Consider the following 19,420-nt stretch of genomic DNA (forward strand, 5'->3'; position numbering starts at 1 on the left):
GCCTCGATCTCACTCTAGGTATCCCACAATAAAAATAAATTAAAAAAGAAGTTCTTTACGTGATTTTCAATCATGGCCAGGAACTAGATCAGCAAAAAGATACAAAGTTCTATTTTTAGGTGTTTTCGACTAAACAGTCAGGTAACACTAATTTCGGGAAATTATCAAATTCCAGTAAACAAAATTACATTACTTAACACATAATGAAATAAAAATAAAAAGATTTTAAAACTTACAAACAATTAAATTAAATCAAATATATATATATGCATCCACTTATCAACTTTCACTTGAGAGAAAAAAAACAGGCTGTTTTATTTAAAATCAAACACAATAGTTATGTAAATATAAAATTATATAAAATAAAATTTCATTTGTACATGAGAGGCACATCTTACACAAAGAGGGGCACATTCTGTGCAAATGGGAAAGTTTGTGAACAGAACAAAGCATACAGGTGCAAGTATTTTACAACCAAATAACATATTTGGTCACAAATTTCTGTAGCTCATCCTCTTAGAAAATTAATGTATTGATATATAATGTACTTGTTTTTTATATTTATAGACATAAAAATAAATGGAACATAGCACAGATCTGAAGAAGTATTTTAGTGATATGAACAATGCAGAAGGGAAGCTAGAGCATGCTGTGGAGTGGGCATAAGAGGCAAAAGTGGTAGGAGTCGCCCTTAATTCTCTCTGGCTGGAGAACTGCCATCACCTGACATAAAGTTTATCACAAAAGTCAATGTCTGAATGATATGCTACTGAACTAAACAAAGATAAGAAGGTAAATTTATCTTTTAGCTCACAATGCCATCTTGTGGAATAAAGACAAAAAGTAAGACATCCAGATATCATATTAATATGGCATGTTATCTGTTTTACTGATTGGAAGAATCAAGCAGTTTATTATATGAAAATAATAAAGAGGACAAACTACATTATCTTTCACTAAAATGATGCATGGAATAAATATTATTTCCATATTTGTATGCACCTACCCCAACCATGCATCTCCTCTGCAGATTTCCAATACTTGTGTAAAAATGTTTACAATACCCATACACAAACCCAAACACAATCTCACATGAACTGACCACATGCACTAAGAACCATACCACAATGTATACCTATACATAGGTGTGCAAATAAACTGCAACTGCTTGGAGTAAAATTAGGCTATCTCATAACGGATTTATCTTGACTGGAATACTTCAGCAGAACGGACAACTTAGCAACAAGAGTCCAATGATGACGGTGATGATGTTGCAGGAAACATGGAGATTACTGAAGTAAGTCTCGCACAGTAATAAACATTTTCAATGACAATCAGTCAGACCAGAGCAATGAAAATGAACTTTCTGATTAAAATGAACTTTCTGATTAAACATTAATTATCTTTCTTTCAATAATTCTGTTCAAATGCCAATGAGTTGGAGACTGGTATAACAGTATGTAAATGTTACGTATGTGTATTAATATAATACTGTCACTAGAATTATCTTCCTGGCATCCATTTTTTGGCCCAAGACTTACTTCTGAGATCAATTCTGTTCAAAATAAAGAAACCTTTAAAAATCACTATCACAAATTATTCATTTTTTATCTATATAAATTTAAATATCAGCTGATGACTACTGGCTGTGTGAATAAGAAAGGATATAGCACACCCTGACATATCCCAAAAGGGGTGTATGTAGGGTATGTAACATTTTGTATAATCCACAAGATATATATGTGTGAAAATACAGTACACAATTTTCAACCGAAATGAACATGAAGCGGAATATCACAATCTGTCAGTTTATATAATTTAGAATACTTCTACATCTCAGAAATCATGACATCCAACAAATCTGTGGAATATGACTGACTCAGATAACAGCCACATAAAAGGTATTTGATTCTTAATTGTACCATCATTTCTGTTAACGTATCCCATCATTTACAAAAATGAGAAAAAAGTAAGCAAGTGGACACGTCTTTTGAAAATCATTTAATTAAACAACAAATACATGTATTGTAAACAATAATATTTTAAACTGATAGCTTACAAAGATAAAAAAGATATTGGAAAATCTGTTAACTAAAGCTTGGATAAATAAGACACGAGTTTTGGGGTGTCTTTGGTAGTCCTACAATGAAAGACATGTTTTTGTTTTAGTTCTATGTCTTATTACCCAAATAACAGTCATGTATAGCATGTTCCAATGCTGGTTGACATAGGAATGAGTAATCAAGGTTTCAGGAATATCTCTCACACCTGGCAGCCTATATTGACACTATTCCACTAACTTATGTGTAATTAATATAGTTATTGTGCTGTCCTTATCCTGGCAGAATGAAAATACAGCACTCACAAATGGACACATTTTCCATACATGCCAACCCCTGGCGCAGAAAAAGTCTAATCCAAGTGGGCAAAAAGACTAATTCGAGCAGAAAAAGAGTAATTCACATATAACATGATACAAATTCAATGAGCATAAATACAAAATGATTTTTTTATCCCACCAGACTTTTAATATCAATTACTGCTTCAAGTTTTTATATATAACACTTTGAGCTTTCAAAACACTTTGTACCAGCTGAGACTATGAATGTTTTGCTCACCAGCAGAGCACTAAGTGCTGAGTTACAGAGCCTGGATCTGAATTCAGTTTTATTTTTGTTAACAATGCTGAACAATCTCTCACAGTCAGCATTAGAATGGTAAAGAACCAATATTCCTTTCATAACCTAACAAAGAAGAGGAAATTTATATATTACAGTTATTGGGTCTTTTAGCAGGTAAATAAGATGAAGAAACAAATCAACTCTGTCCGCATGAAGTACATTGTCAGGTAGAGTGCCAATTTGATACTTCAGGAGTTGTCCTAATTTTATCAGCAGCCTTTCCTGCAGCAAGGTGCATCATATATGACAGAGACAACCTGATATGTAACAATGATGGAGAAATTTTTCAAAATATAGAATGTAACTCCTTTATGAATTCCAGTCATCACTGATGCAGTGTCAGCTGAAAACCCCCATAAAGTTCTGCCAACTTATGTTTATTTATAGCATTATCAAGCAAATAAAAAAAATGTTTTCTCCAGTGGAACCTACTATTAATTATGGTAAAGAAAGAAGAGCACTTTGACTTTTCGTTGTCAAAGTCTCTTACACAGATTGGTTACAACTTTTTGTCATAATCACTACTCCTGTCGGTTGCATTACAAAATGGACCAATTTTCATGGCTTCTGCAATTTTAAGTGAAGTATCTTCTGCTAAACACCTAAAAATATTAGATGATTTTGTTCTTGCACATGCATATTTTCTGCAATTTTGGAATCAGGTAACAACCGTTTAAACAAAGGACCAATGTAGTCTTCAACCGCTAGGGGTAGTCTGTATTCTATTAACACATTAACCCCTGAGCCAAACAGCTAGGCAGTCCCCTGAAGCGATCTTGCAGAGATCACCTAGAGCGGTGTTAGCCTTTCCAGTGCCTGTATCCCTGAGACTAGCTGACAGCAATTGGATTGCAGATTTTTATAGAGTGCGCTACTTGCAATAAAATTGTTATTATTTTATTTGTATTCATAGTTCAGCTGAAATTTGGCATGGCAGTTCTCAATAAACTTACATACATAATGGTATAAATTTCATGCTACATGCAGAAATAAAACTAATGCATGATGGTGAAAACAAATGATGTACTTGCCAATTTGCTTATCTTGCCGTGAATAATCCATAAAATCCATTATGAATTCACAAAGAATTATTAACACCATCAACACATGAAATAATTATATTTTATGTACACAAAAATTCCACTTGTCGTCTCTTGTAAACTCAACATCCTGTGAATACTGTACACAAATGGGCATATTTTACTTGCTCTTTACTTACCTTTCTTCCTAAGAACTCTCACTGAAATTTTTAAAACTAATAAAACACTTAACAAACCTTGAACTATGAACACTCATGTTAACAACGTATATTTCCCAAACATTTATTTAACGATTATTCAAATGAAAAAGAAGCTCCACGAAATCAAATGCATTTGCATCAGGGTCTAAATCCGTTGCTGGTCCTTGGTATAGCCTCTTGTCAATGTGTGTTTTATCATTTACGATCATCGATCAGCTCTACTTTCATTTTCTTCTTCTTCTTCAACATTTTCATTTTCGTCACTACCGCTGTTATTTTCAGTAGCTTTTTCGATGTCACTATCAATCTCGTCTGATTAAAATCCAGAAAATTCTCCATCAGAATCCGTCAAGTAAAAGTCTGCTCCTAGAGGCTGATTCTCATCAATTTGCATCAATTTAAAATCGAAATATTTTCACTAAATCAACTGATATCGAAGTGAAAAAATTCCCGCTGTTCAGCAATGTGCGCTCTATCTATGTAAGCTAAAATTTGATTGGTTAAACTGCCTGCATTAGTAAGAAGTGGCTTTAAATCAACCAATGGTTTGCACCGAGTTAACTCGTCGTGCGGGAGAAAGGCCTTGCTAAATACTGCCTCTTAAACTCGGCGCTCGGGAGACAAGCTATGCAAACTCAGCCACTTTAGCGAGGCTCGCGGGAGATCAGGGGTGTAAAGTACGACGAGTATACTCGTCACCAGGGGTTAATGTGTTAAGAACTCGGTAGATAATGCCTCTGCATTTATAAATTCGAGTTCACAATTTAGTTCTTCTGTAAATAAGAGATTACCTTAATATTGGAGTTAGTAAAATGAGCTAATTCAAGGTTTCTTTTTTTTACCACAATGATCAGTATTAAAATCCTTTCCACGCAGCCTGCAAGGGGCATGAAGATGCCCTAAAATGGAACGCTGTATTGTGTAATTCATGTATTCATCGATGAATCGGTTTTTCATCTTTTCCTAATCCATCTGTGAAATTATTTGAAAAATATTTATGCTCTAACACACGCATCGACTAGAATAAATCCATAGCTGCCAACCTTCCAGGCTCACAATTAGTGAAAAATACCATGACAATAACTCCATCTACTCTGACTGTCAATACTACACTATATCAAGTTCGCAATATAAAACTAAAACACTACATAAATGCAGAAATATTTATTTATCAAGAATGATACTGTGGCAGATATGAACTTCCTCAAATGCTTGATCATGAATTTGTTTTTTAAACAGTTCAGACTTCTTGCCTGCTGGTTGATCTTGGTGACTAAAATTGCTGACAAACTTTCTGCAGCTAAGGAGGCCCTAAAGTCTGTCTCGTTTTTCCTCACTAGAGAAAATACTCTTTCGCTGTCATTGTTGCTGTGAGGAATGCACAGGAGCTGCAGCACTTTTGGTTCTTTCACAGGAAAATTTGAAAGTGATTTTCGAGTCCAGGAACATTTGTCAGAACAAATGTTTAGCATGGTCTCCAGCTGATAAAGGTAGATTGTGTTCGACAAGAAAACTCACAAATAATCCTTCAGCACTGGTAGCCTGCAGGTCTTCCGCCAATGGCTTAAAATATTCCACAACTGAAATCTGCAAATTCTTAATTTTCCCAACTTCTGCATGCTTTTTTTGCAACCTATGTGCTTCCTCACATCGTCTTTGCGATGGCACACTGAGTGCAAAAAAGCATGATGAATATCAATCTTTAATGGCAGAATGCAGGGCCAATTTTTGATATATTCCAAATTAAACTTTACTTTTTGAGTAATACATTTCTTTTTCCTTGGTGGTGAAGAATTTTCAAGATCTTACATGCAATGCTGAACGGTAACTCAAATCAGTGTTGGTGACGCATGCATGGAGCAAAGCATTTGTAAAACTACTCTTGTACATATAGATTAAAATAGGCTAAAATGCTTGTTACCAGGCCAACTGTACTAATCGGCTGTATATCTACTAATATCAAGACCAGCAGTACCGGAACATTTCGGCAACTGCGAATATCACGATTAGCGCTTAATGGGAAATTGGTTATTTTATTAAAGATTTAAAATAATTGAGGATTGGAGAATTCGTGAACTTTTGGCTTGCGGCGTGAATCCGTGAATTGCTGAAAAAGTCATGAAATTCACACCAAATTCGTGAGGGTTGGCAGCTATGTAAATCTGACAAATTTTAGCGCCAAATACCTACAGACTGGTTCTGTACCAGATAAAATGAAACAAAGAATCTGCAAAGATTAAAAGTTCGAAAACCAATCTGTTCTCTCCAAAGACACACAGCTGCTACAAATAGAAACCAAGGTCAAAAGCTGAAAGTAGAAACCAGCATGTTTCTTGGAAATAGGGCAGCTGCTATAAATAGAACATAATACTGTTAGGAAAGTGCATGCAAGTCTTCGGACAAGTGTACTCTTATGTCGTAGTTACATAGAAGCCATCTGTGGGATTAATAGGATGTCACTAAAGATGAGAAAAATTTTTTTTGGTAGGCGGATATACTGAAAACACGTAATCCAAATACAGCGTAAGACATAATTTAGTGAGAGAAAAAAGCGTAATGGTTATGCCAAAAGCATAATGCTTGGCATGTATGATTTTCATGTATCATTGACATACATTTGAATATGTTGCAATGTGATGGTAATCATCGCATACTGAAGTATGTTTAAGTAGGTTCATATGGGGGATATGTTTCCTTAATGAAACAAAATGTTTCTTACAGTTCCAATAGGCATAATATATTTTTATATGTTCCATTAAAGAATAATATTTCAACTTAACCAGATTTCAGCATTCCCGGCTTTCATCTCATTCCAGCCAACTGAAATGTAGGCCAACAAAACTTGAAAACAGGTTCTTTACTTTACTGCGAATTTGAATTTATTAGATAAAAGACATAAAGGTAAGTAAATTCTGACAAAAACATTATAACTTTACTCTGTAGAAAAGCATCATTATTGGTTGCCAGTTGTGTACGATTTTCCTGAAAATGTTACTTTCGTTACACTGTTAGTCAACATCAAAACACGTTACACAGTGCTGTTAGTTAAGAAGTAAGACCCTGACGCCCAAAATATAAATATCAGCATCAAGGTCTTACATGGACTAGTGTCTTGGGGTGTCCTTGGGTGTTTAGTGAAACCGGACATTAACGGCAGTTGCGTTAATCCTGCGAGAAATTAAATGATTTCATTTATACTTTCTAGATTCCTATTCATAAGTGATAGTTATTGGTATTAAGACTTTATTTCGGTGGTATTGGGTCTCTTAATGTCATCTGACTAAGATATCATTGAGCTTGGGTCACTGCGCAGTAATGGATTAACTTGTTCCCGCTCATTATATCCACTCATATTTATTTCACTTTCAAAAAAAAACATCCCTTCATAACTTCACTGTCATGAAGGGAGATTGTTACCTAATTTAATGTTAGCATAAAGTTCAACTTTGTGGGTGATAAAAAAGAGCATGAAGGGTACGGGAGCGTTCTCTCATAAAGTGTATTCACAACGTATTTTACTTACCAGAACTTGTTCTCAATGAATTTCTTCTTGTATAGAAGAATTCTGCTTTTCCTGTCTCGCTGATTACTTCTTCCATCGACATTCAGTACCAAAGTTTGTTTTTTTTTGCCTGACACTTCTACTTGCCTACGACAACTTGTGCAACCGGAAACGGATATTGCAAATTTGTGCGCCAAGACAAAATCAAAATTATGCGCAGTTCTTACTTCCCCTGCGGCATCACAACAAGTATCAGACAGGGTTCAAGTCCGTGCATACACCCTTTTCAGATGAAAATCCACCCACTGAAACATATATATAGCGTGTGTGTTTGATGAGGATTTTTAACGTAGCTTTAACAACTATATATATATATATATATATATATATATATATATATATATATATATATATATATATATATATATATATATATATTATCACAAATATTTCTTCATATAAATTTACTCATTTATTTTCACACTCTCTTTCTCTCCAACAGTGAGTGAATATCAGTAAAACTCTACATTTTCCACAACAGATCAATTGGAAATGCGAGATACACATGTAAAAAATATAAATAACTAAAAAAGCAACCAAGTAAAATAACAGATCAAACGAATAGATTATAACCACGAGTATTATCGAAAGGTGTTTTTAATAAGCGAAAGAAAGCCCAATATAGTAATACAATTTTGGTCAGTCCGTCACTGGAGAAGTCCAACTCTGCATCTTCTTGGGATGAATCATCTGACTAGCTGGTTCAATTCCAGTCATCCTATGTGCCGAAATCCCAGGAAACTGGCAGGATAATCTTCATCCGTGTTGTCTCCTGTGTTGCTGCACGCCAATGGATTGTTTTTCGCAAGTCTTGGAAATTTCTTTTCATCTTTTCAATGGTCTTCAACCCTAGCCTGCTACAACCTTAGACTGGCACTCGCTGCGTCGAGGTACTTCCTGATCTTTTCGTTTGTACTCCTTTACTTTAGTGCGGGTGGTAGCCATCTTCTGTGTCGTACTGACATGTATACTCGGGTATGCCTTTGGCTTCCTTTTGTTGAGTAGCAGGCTGGTCTTTACATGCGCGTGGCAGCACGGATCATCACAGTTGATCCCCCTCCCCTCGATGTTAATGGCTGCTCGGATGGTTTCTGAACTCAACTCGAATGAAGAAATGGAATGGAATGTATGTGTGACAAGACTAATTTATCTGGCTAATCTTCTATTTACGACTTGTCTGGCCATTTAGCCATTTACGTCGATTCCATGAGATGAAATTACTCTAGTTTTCCCAGTTTGGTGTGCAAGCACGCTTTTCAGGATCGAATTGTTGTATGTAGCAGCAGAGAGGGCGAACAGACCATAGAATTCCGACAAACAAATAAAACAAAAACAAAAATAAAATAAATAAACACGTAGAAAGGTCCAGATTTTCACAAATAAACGTTTCCTTGAGATGATTTTATTTTTTGTTGAAACCAACCCCATCAATAAAACCCTATCGAAAAGGTAGCTGAAAAAATAAAATATTCTACGTGTTTATTTATTTTTTTGTTTAATTACTGGACGACCAACGTTGGTAGGCGCCCTCTCTGCTGCTATTAATTTAAAGATTTTTATCAAGACCCACACGGTATCTTGTTCTTGGATCATGTAAATTTATTGTTATAAATCCATGCGGAGTAGCTTGCGCTCGTGAGAAGAAATTTCTGAATTTAATTATATCCATGTCACCACCACGCCAAGTTTGATGAATATTTCGCAGCGTGTGTGTGTCTACACCATTAAACACAACTAAAATGTTGCAGTTGTCTCTAATCAAATTTCGGAATTTGTGTATATCGTTGAGTAACATAGATCACATCTGTATTTTTATGTCTACCTCGGGAAAATATTCTGGCTGGATTTGATTGTTTATCTAGCATCACATCGTCGTATACAACTAAATTATTGATAAATCCGTCTAAAACATCTGCGGACGGTGCTTCATCAATATCGGTTATAAACTCTATAACTTCATTACCTTCGTCCAGTAATCGCGCGTTTTCACTAAAATCTTTAAGTACATCATAACATCGTTGATCATCAGCGGATGGTGCTACTAAATATAATTTATCCCATTTCAACCATCTCATTATCAAATTAAGTAATAACTGCGTCTTGCCCGATCCAGATGGTCCTATGATAATCATTCTGATGGAGTTCGGTAACGCAGGATGATGTTTAACTGGCTCTCGTCGCCGAGTTGCTGAGAAATTAATTATATCCATATATATTATATCATGAGTTTATATTGTTTACGCTGTAGAGTTAAAACTCCAACTGTTGATTTAGCTACAGTTATAACAAAAAATAAAAAAATAGCGTATGGTGGAAAATGTTCTGTGTGCGGTAGGAAGAAATTTTCGTTTTTACCTAATAAGCGCGGTGGTGATGTTGCTAATTTGATGTCAAAGTTTCCAGGTGCTCCATGGGCTAAATACAGCGGAGAAAAACATCTACCAGGATATAATTATTGCGGTCCTGGTACCAGACTTGATATCAGGCTAGATAATCAAGATCAACCAAAACCAGGCGAGGAGCCAATAAACGCTATTGATCGAGCTTGTCACGCTCATGATGTAGCTTATAAAAGTAAAAATCTACAAGATAGACATATTGCGGATGTGAAATTAATTCACGCGCTAGATTCCATAAAAAATAAAAATATCAAAGAAAAATTAGCTAATTGGTTAGTAAGATCCGCGATGAAAAGTAAATTAGCGTTTGGGGCTGGTAATATATAAATGGAATCGATTTATTATTCACCGAGAGGATATTGGAGAGGCAAAGCAGCAATTGGTAAACTCGCTGATGCAGCAGCGGTTAAACATTCTACTGCTAAAACGTGGTTATCTAAACAAGCAATATGGCAAATTTATCTGCCACCACCGAAACAAATTCAGTACGCGTATTTCGATGTCAGTGTTCCCAATGAAGTTCATCAAGCTGATATTCTGTCTTTACCGCATGATACTGTGCGTGGAAAAACATACAAATACGCGTTAACCGTAGTTGATGTTGCAAGTAGATATAAAGAAGCAGAACCGTTATCGACGAAGACATCATCTGAAGTAGCCGATGCATTTGAACGAATTTATCAACGAGGTGGTGGACCACGAGGTGGTCTACGATGGCCACAGCTGCTACAGGTTGATCCTGGTAAGGAATTTCTTGGTCCAGTATCATCGTTGATGAAACAACATAATACCAAAATACGACGAGGTCATACTGCACTTCACCGTGATCAGGCAATTGTTGAGCGATTTAATCGAACACTTGCCGAGCGGTTATTTGGATATCAATACGCGAAGGAATTTATTCAAGATAAAAGATCTCGCGAATGGGTGGCAAGATTACCAAACGTGATTGCTGCATTAAATAGCGAGATCACACGAACAACCAACATGAAACCCATTAATGCAATTACGAAAAAAAATATACCAACACAACGAAAAGATGTTGAAAAACAGAAAATACTGGATGATGTTATAGTTAGATACTTATATGAACCGGGTGAACTTGAAGGTGGTAAAAAAAGAGCTACTGATCCTATTTGGAGTGTTACCACACATAAGATATCCACCGTGACAAGATCCTCAGGTAGACCTGCAATCTACAGATTAGATTCGGCTGCTCCTCAACGTGGATTTGTACGTGAACAATTACAAATAATCCCCACGGATACACAGCTACCATCGCGATCACTTAACTAGCACCAAGGGTGCCTGCACCCCGACGTCGATTACAATCGAGACAGGTCAGCATGATATTTTCTCGTGTATGACCGCGACTATTATCTTTTCTATCTACGGTAAATTGTCTTGAATCATTACTCGAATACCGCCATAACATTATACAATTGCAACTTGTGCAATGATTATTCTGCTGCTGTTTTAACTCAATAATAAATTCAACATCAAGATCAAAGTCGCGTTTATTTTTTTTATCAGATTGTTTATATCCGATTAATTTTTTTTTATTATATCATCATCGATGATGTTAAATTTATCAACGATTTCAGGAATTATAATTCTACGTAATTGAGATATCTTTCTGACCCTCGATACCGCTAAATAAACTAAATTTGACCACTCGATGCGATCGTCTACAATCCAGACTCGTGTATCAGAAATAGTTAATCCCTGAGACGAGTGGATCGTCATAGCGTATCCCAACACCAATGGAGATTTGTCAGCGCGTAATGCATCTTCGACCACACTGATATCAACGGCGACAATATCATTTAATACGAACTTCTGTTTCTCAGTCTGTCCTGGAATATCAACATTAATATTCTGTTTTCGTGTATCTGATGGTCTATAACACAACGGTACGGGTAATTCTGAATATTTTTCTTTATGTAGTTGAAATAACTGCTGTTGTAAATCGTCTCTGATTATTTTTCTGCTTGCTACGATCAAATCGTTGGGTCTCCATAAATTTAAAAAATCGCTCATTGAGGTCTCTGAGATCACTCCACGTAATATTTCACACTGAATTTTGTTTGATTGTAATCTGATTAATTTTTTTAATTCCTTCAAATTTGCATCAAGAGCTCTATGATCATCATCCATTTCTTCGTAATAATCAACGAAATTTTTTAACCAATCATGTGGAGATGGTCCAACAAAAGGCGGCGGTTGACCATGATCGCCACACATTATTATAGCGGTATTTTTTGTCAACAACCAATCAAGAAACGTTTTTAATGTATCTAATGACACCGTACATATCTCATCCCAAATAATTATTTTAGGTATATATTTTTCTCCCATTCGTTCAGGAGTCCATGTATCCCCGCGCCACCGAAAGAAACTATGATACGTGCAAGATTGTACTTGTCGTTGTTTCATCTCGCGTGCAAGTCTATGTGTGGGTGTCAGCACGATCATATCCGAATTTCTAAAAACATTAATCGATCGAGTCGTTTTGCCGCATCCACCAGGTCCATTGAGATATACTGTCTTATATCTGGTTATTTGATCAATCAATGATGGCGCTTTCGACATTTCTGATATTTTATTACCCTTACGATAAAAATCTCTCATTGGAACATCTGCTGATGCTGTATAATTGTGTAATAGTTCCTTTTTTATTCTCCACGAACCCCATCGTTCATCATTACTTGTAAATTTCATAACAGATTCTAAATATTTACTCGAAATATAAAACGAATCTGTTGCGACTCTGACTGCGGTCTTGGGAAATCTATTAATCATCGATAATAAATTTATAGAAACATAAGCCAACATGGAAGATCTTAGATGAGTATACTGTGGGGAGACGTCATTTATGTAACTAACGATCGTACCCAATTTTGTTCCGTCGGATAAATAAACTTTCTCGATTTACAAATATATTTCTCGCTGTTGTATCAGCGATTATAAAATCGTACTCGGCATCATCTAAAATTAATCGTGTGTGATGTCTTTTATGATCATATGCACCACCTTGAGTAAATTTACCTATAATTTTTCTACCGAGATCTTTTGCGGTTTTGAGTTTAATCTCGAGAATTTTAGGAGCTTCTTTGATGATATCATCTTCGGAAACATCAGGACATTTTTCCTTAAACTCGCTAATAACTTTATCGAGATTGATATAATCTGGCATGGGCAACCAAACTTCGGTCTGCGTGTGATATGATATAATTGCCTCACTGACTACCAACGATGTCAATATCGCACAATCTAGCATATATAGGAACAAAACTATAGGTGTCCAACGTTTTTCACAAAAATGTCTGCCAAACCAAACATAACAAATCTTGTGAAGATTTTCGTTAAACTCGAATGATTCAATACAAGCAAATCCAGTCAGATCAAAATCAGGTAATGGTCCATTAATTGCCACTCGAGTCATCTCGTTTGTAGGGTGACCGAATCTTTTAAAGTACACAGAACAACCTCCGTATCCCAGAAAACTTCCCGGATAACATGCAACCATATCAACCGAAATAACATCATTGTAATTATATTTGGTATTCCATAATCCACCGTGTCCGTATTCGACGCAACTTGCGCGTACGTCCTCGAGTAAATCAAATCGTGTTGGTTTCCATGAATTTCGTTCTCTGGCGAAATGCGCCGCAACAGATGGAACGGTAAAACAATTAGTTAGTAATTTGTCAGTATTTTCCGCGTGCTTGCACTCTAAAAACTTATCCGCGAGATTTTTCATCTCGTCATGGAGAGATTCTGTTCGATATATTTCACCATTTGGTCTAACAAACTGATCAAATTCACCTTCCTCGTTACTTTTAAATAACCATACCGATACAGGATCGTTTTTACTTATTTCGTTGATAAAATCAAACATACTATCTGCCCCAGAATTATCTGGGGAGTAAAATCTAACAGTTCGATCTCGTGGAAATATTGTTACTACGTTGGTCCATGCATGCGCGTTGTGATCAATAATATTTATTGAAGCTCCTTTTGATTTATATTTCGACTGGTACAGTACTTCTCCCGTTATTGTCGCTACGGTTATTGGAAATTTTAATATTTTTCCTAACTCAGCAACATCTTTTATTGTAGCACCTTTATCCTTAACTGAATCAGCCCACGAGTTTATTTTTTTACGTCTTAAATCAGTTAATCCGTTTCCACGCATCGCGTTTGTAAAGTGTTCTATTACTCGTTCGGCTACACAATTTAACCTTGAAAATTTCATGGGTGCCAGTTTATCAACGTTGGGTTTTTTATTTATCTAATAAATTCCATAAATAACCGCTGTTACAGGATACGCTCGCTCATAATACGGTTTGTCAATACCCGTCAATAAACCCGGTCTGGAATTTTTACTTAATATGACAGTTTTATTATTACCAAGGACAGGATCATATTTGTCACGGATAATCCAACTACCTGTTTCTGTTAATACAATAAATTTTACTTTGAAGAAATATTTTTGATTGCCCTCGTATTCAGTGATGTAGTTAATGATAGTTGCCGCTCGCTTGTCATTCATTGTGGCGTCCTTGACAGTATTGCGAATAATCTTGAACGTTGACCATGTGTGAGATGCACCATCTGTGTAAAATTCCTTCTTGACGTCGTGAATTTTCGAGATCAGACTTTTATTTTTCGGATCAACTAGATCTCGTACTGGCAAGTGAGATAATCTGTCGAGGTTGAATTTATGCTTAACAGGCCTAGCTTGGGATAATTTCTCAAACTCGTTCATATAATTAAAACAAATATTTAAATAAAAAATATTATATATACGATGTCTCAATGCAGATGGTTGATGATCGGTTCAGTAAATCGATGCAATAAATCCTGTAGAGGTGAATTTTGCTGGATGCACTTACAAAGTATACGACGAGGGAGTCTAGGACCAATACCGTGTCTGCGGTGTGGTATTGGGGTGCGAGGACAAACAGAATTATGTGGAAAGTGCGGTGGAAAACGGTTCAGAGAGCTTAAAAGATATTATGACCAAAAAAAAAATAATAATGGTGAAAACGCTATAAAATCCGTGGAGGATTATATATCAAGATTTCAGACAAACAATGATTTAAACAAATAATGTTATTATAATGGAGCAAAATATATTTGTCCCACATCCCACAATAACAAACTATGGATCAGATCGTAATGGTATGATTAGAAATTGCAGGTTGAAGAGACCAGTTGGTTATATTACTAATGCTGGTTATCTAATGTTCACATACAATGGAAAAAAGAAACATTATCTATGTCATAGATTTACGTACGAATGTTTCTTCGGGATGATCAAAGACGGTCTTGTGATCGATCACATTGACGGGAACACTCAAAACAATAATTTATCCAATTTACAAGCTATCACACACAGCGAGAATAATACACGTGGTAATACTGGAAGATGTAAGACAGTTTCCAGAAGGGCGGTAAATTCCACAAACATAGAAACCGGTGAAGAAATTACATTTCAGTCTATGAACGCAGCTGCGAAATATTTTGATATTCACTCACGTTCAGTACAAAAAGTAGCAGAAAATATATATAAAACCGCTTTATCAAAGAAATATAAGCAGAAAATCATCTTTCAGTATCAATAATTATCATCACCACATTATTAACTATCATCACCACATTATTAACCATCATCACCATATTAAATTAATTTTTTTAATTTATGTCACAGTATGTCCTCCATACACTACTGAATTTTTGATTATATAAGGGGGAGATTACTTTGTAATATATAGTTTTCTTCGTAGATTTTTTATCGTAATTGGTCAGTTCAACTAATTACGTCGTAATTAATTACTCGTAGAAGCATATTTATGGTTTTTAAATATTTCCCATCATACAACATTACGAGAAATCAGGGCAATTTTACAACCGCTGTTATTGATCCGCAGGTAGCTATATACAATCAGCTTAGAAACCGTTGTTAGTGTACAGGTGCATTTCACAATCCGTTATTGATTTCTCAGGTATTTGCAGTCTGCATAATACAGATATATTCAGAAACCGCTGTTATAATTCAGAAACCGTTATTTTAATGCAGGAGTAGTTATTTAAATGTAGAAATTATTATTATTATTATTCAGAAACCGCTATTTTAGTGTAAATATATTTGAAATTAGTTCCTTAGTTATATATTAACTTTCGAAACATATGTTTCTAACAAGATTTGATAGCTCAATCAGTATCGTATTGGACTGTGACGCTCGCGGTCCAGGATCGAATCCCATGACTGACAATTGGTCGGGTGGTTACGCATATTAGCGATTTTTATAATTAATTGGGGCACCGGCAGCCTCTCCGCGAGAACACCATCCTATCATGTCAAACGTGGTAGATACATGTTTTTGTATTTCCCACGGGTTGATTATTGTGGGGGGTGTTCTCGCGGAGAAAATGGCCTCATTACATTGCATCTCATTTCATTCATTCATTCATCACATCTCATTACATATATTTCATCTCATTACATCTCATTACATACTTAATGAACCTGCTAAAAGACTCGAATAGAGGTTCCATTTCATAATATATGTTTGTGCCGTCATTCATTGCATAATGAACCTGCTAGAAGACTCGAATAGAGGTTCCATTTCATAATATATGTTTGTGCCGTCATTCATTCATTCATTTCATAAACCTGCTAAAAGACTCGAATAGAGGTTCCATTTCATAATATATGTTTGTGCCGTCATTCATTGCATAATGAACCTGCTAGAAGACTCGAATAGAGGTTCCATTTCATAATATATGTTTGTGCCGTCATTCATTCATTCATTGCATAAACCTGCTAAAAGACTCGAATAGAGGTTCCATTTCATAATATATGTTTGTGCCGTCCATGCATAATCTGAGCTCGCTAAAGACTCGATAGGGGCTCTTCATTCATTAAATGTTATGCGTGCCTGGTGAACTTGGTAGAATGCGATGACAATCTGCGAGTTCTTGGCTGTACTGTCCATGCATAATCTGAGCTCGCTAAAGACTCGATAGGGGCTCTTCATTCATTAAATGTTATGTGTGCCTGGTGAACTTGGTAGAATGCGATGGCAATCTGCGAGTTCTTGGCTGTACTGTCCTTGAAACATCCCGACGAACTCGCTAAAGACTCGATAGGGGTTCTAGGGATAATTTTTTTTTATTTTAAAGATTTATATATTATATAATGAACCACGAAAATATCGAAGATATTATTTCTGCTATCAAAAAACTAGAAGAAAACGGAATTAATATATCTGATGAACTAAATCCTGAAAAAATAATGTCTGATTTTGAAACATTAGAAGAGCTTAAGGACGAAAATAAGTACGTTCTATCATCTCAATAAAAGTTCATAAAGCGGATTCAGTCAGCTATGTTTCAGTCACTGGCTGTGGTGAGCGATGATCAAGTAAATAAATTTGTTCCTCTTTCTGCCGCAGTAGAAAAGGTCAGATCGCTGTTATCACACGAGTACGAAACGAATAAAACAATCAGTACCCGCATAAGATACTTAAGAAAAATTATATCAGCGGGAAACGACGAAAGCACCCCTGTCTGAATTAATTATTTATTTATTCTGACATTATATTTATTCTGAAATATTTTATTTATTCTGAGATTATATTCTGAAATATTGTATTTATTCTGAGATTATATTTATTCTGAAATATTGTATTTATTCTGAGATTATATTCTGAAATATTGTATTTGTTCTGAAATATTGTATTTATTCTGAAATATTATATTTATTCTGGCATTATATTCTGAAATATTATATTTATTCTGAAATATTGTATTTATTCTGAAATATTTTATTTTTTCTGAAATATTTTATTTTTTCTGAAATATTTTATTTTTTCTGGCATTATATTCTGAAATAGTGTATTTATTCTGAAATATTATATTCTGAAATATTTTATTTTTTCTGGCATTATATTCTGAAATATTATGTTTATTCTGAAATATTGTATTTATTCTGAAATATTTTATTTTTTCTGGCATTATATTCTGAAATATTATGTTTATTCTGAAATATTATATTTATTCTGGCATTATATTCTGAAATTTTGTATTTATTCTGGCATTATATTCTGAAATATTGTATTTATTCTGGCATTATATTCTGAAATATTGTATTTATTCTGGCATTATATTCTGAAATATTGTATTTATTCTGAAATATTGTATTTATTCTGAAATATTGTATTTATCCTGAAATATTATATTTATTCTGAAATATTGTATTTTTTCTGGCATTATATTCTGAAATATTGTATTTTTTCTGAAATATTATATTTATTCTGAAATATTTTATATTTATTCTGAGATTGATGGGTTAGTTGGTACTCAGATTTATGTAAAATGATCAATTTCGTAATTTTGATGGGTTAGTTGGTACTCAGATTTATTATTTATTTTATTTTCTGAATTATCCATCAGATCGTAGAGGGTAAGTTGTTTGATTCTCTAACTGATTTCAATTGAATAAAATACCAAAACCAACAAAAATTAGAAAAAAATCAGTAAAATTAGCTCAAATATCAGTAAAATTATCTCAAAAAATATGTAATTTTTTACTGATTTATTGGATTTTGCTGGTTTTGATATTTTATTCAATTGAAATCAATTAGAGAATCAAGCAACTTACCCCTACGATCTGATGGACAAAATCACCCAAAATGGGCAAAATACCCATCAAAAACACGAAATTTGTTAATTTTTCACTGAAATTCAGAAAAAAATAAAATATTTCTGATAAAATAAAATAAAATAAAATATTTCTGATAAAATAAAATAAAATATTTCTGATAAAATAAAATATTTCTAATAAAATAAAAATAAAATAAAATAAAATATTTCTGATAAAATAAAATAAAATAAAATAAAATATTTCTTAATCCGCTCCTTATTTTATTCATTCTGGAATATTATTTTTTTAAGTTGATCGACTTTAATGCAGGAATGTGCATAATTCAGAATCTGATCTCTGCTACAAATGATCTCGATAATATGTTTTTGACGGAGCTCATCTAACTGTTCTTGTGTTAATAAGAAATCCTCACCTCCGTATTCATCAATAACTAAATTAACGTTAAATTGCTCCATGTTTTGTGAAAACGCTGTTCTGATGGCGTTTTCAAGTACTTCTCTGTCGTGTATAAAAACCCTCATGTGCTGGTACATTATATAATATTTACTTGATTAATTTAGAATCGAAGATTCTTGATCAAAGATCTACGATTTCACATACAGATTTATCACGAGCTCTTCTCCACGTACGTCAATTATGCGATTAAGGTGGTCTGTGAGTTTAAAATTTATTCGTGTTAACATATTATTGTGACACCGCAGATAAACAGGATTAGTTGGTTCTTGCACGATTAAACTTCCGGGGGAAACTTGTGGTGTAAATGTATATAAAATATATCCTTGTTGAGCCTGATTTGATCTTCCGAGATCTATTTGATAGCTGCCATCGACTACGTCACAAACCAGATTGACCACGATAGTGCTG

The 19,420-nt window shown here is 34.5% G+C and overlaps 1 protein-coding gene across 1 annotated transcript in view; it reads right to left on the minus strand.

The window, feature by feature from the left end:
* LOC149802038 (transient receptor potential cation channel subfamily M member 3-like) overlaps positions 1–7,590 on the minus strand; it is a 228,530-nt gene extending 220,940 nt beyond the window's left edge. Inside the window, exon 1 of the mRNA XM_089956442.1 lies at positions 7,445–7,590. The gene's annotated coding sequence lies outside the window, so the exon portion shown is untranslated. The remainder of the gene's footprint in view (positions 1–7,444) is intronic.
* Between the last annotated feature and the right edge of the window lie 11,830 nt (positions 7,591–19,420).

Source organism: Sinohyriopsis cumingii, chromosome 4 (assembly GCF_028554795.1).
Source record: "Sinohyriopsis cumingii isolate HCF-2022 chromosome 4, ASM2855479v2, whole genome shotgun sequence".
NCBI classification, from domain to species: Eukaryota; Metazoa; Mollusca; class Bivalvia; order Unionida; family Unionidae; genus Sinohyriopsis; species Sinohyriopsis cumingii.